At 18.9% G+C, this 349-nt stretch overlaps 1 pseudogene; it reads left to right on the forward strand.

Annotated features, from left to right (window-relative positions):
• The window catches only part of LOC107634232, a 5,637-nt pseudogene that overhangs the window by 503 nt on the left and 4,785 nt on the right, over positions 1-349 (forward strand).

Genomic DNA, 349 nt, shown 5'->3' on the forward strand with positions numbered 1-349 from the left:
ATTACTTTTAGATTATATTAATTTTAAATTTGTTAATAATTATGCATTTAACTAAAGTGACAAATAAAAAATAAATAAATGAAATAAGATTCTAAGTTTTATATTACCTTAATTAGCAAAATTCATTAATTTGAGTTCATTTCGTGGACTTATATTCACTTATCATTTTAATTTCGAGATGGATCTGAGTCAGAATTTTGATGATAAAAAATATTGGATAAATAAATTATTTTTTAACTAAGTTTAATCAATTTTTTTGGTAAAATAACCATTTTTTTCTTCTTCTTATACATCTCCTCCTTCTTTAACTGATTTTTATTGTGCTAATAAATTATACTTTAAAAAAATA

The sequence above is a fragment of the Arachis ipaensis genome, chromosome B03 (assembly GCF_000816755.2).
Source record: "Arachis ipaensis cultivar K30076 chromosome B03, Araip1.1, whole genome shotgun sequence".
Lineage (NCBI taxonomy): Eukaryota > Viridiplantae > Streptophyta > Magnoliopsida > Fabales > Fabaceae > Arachis > Arachis ipaensis.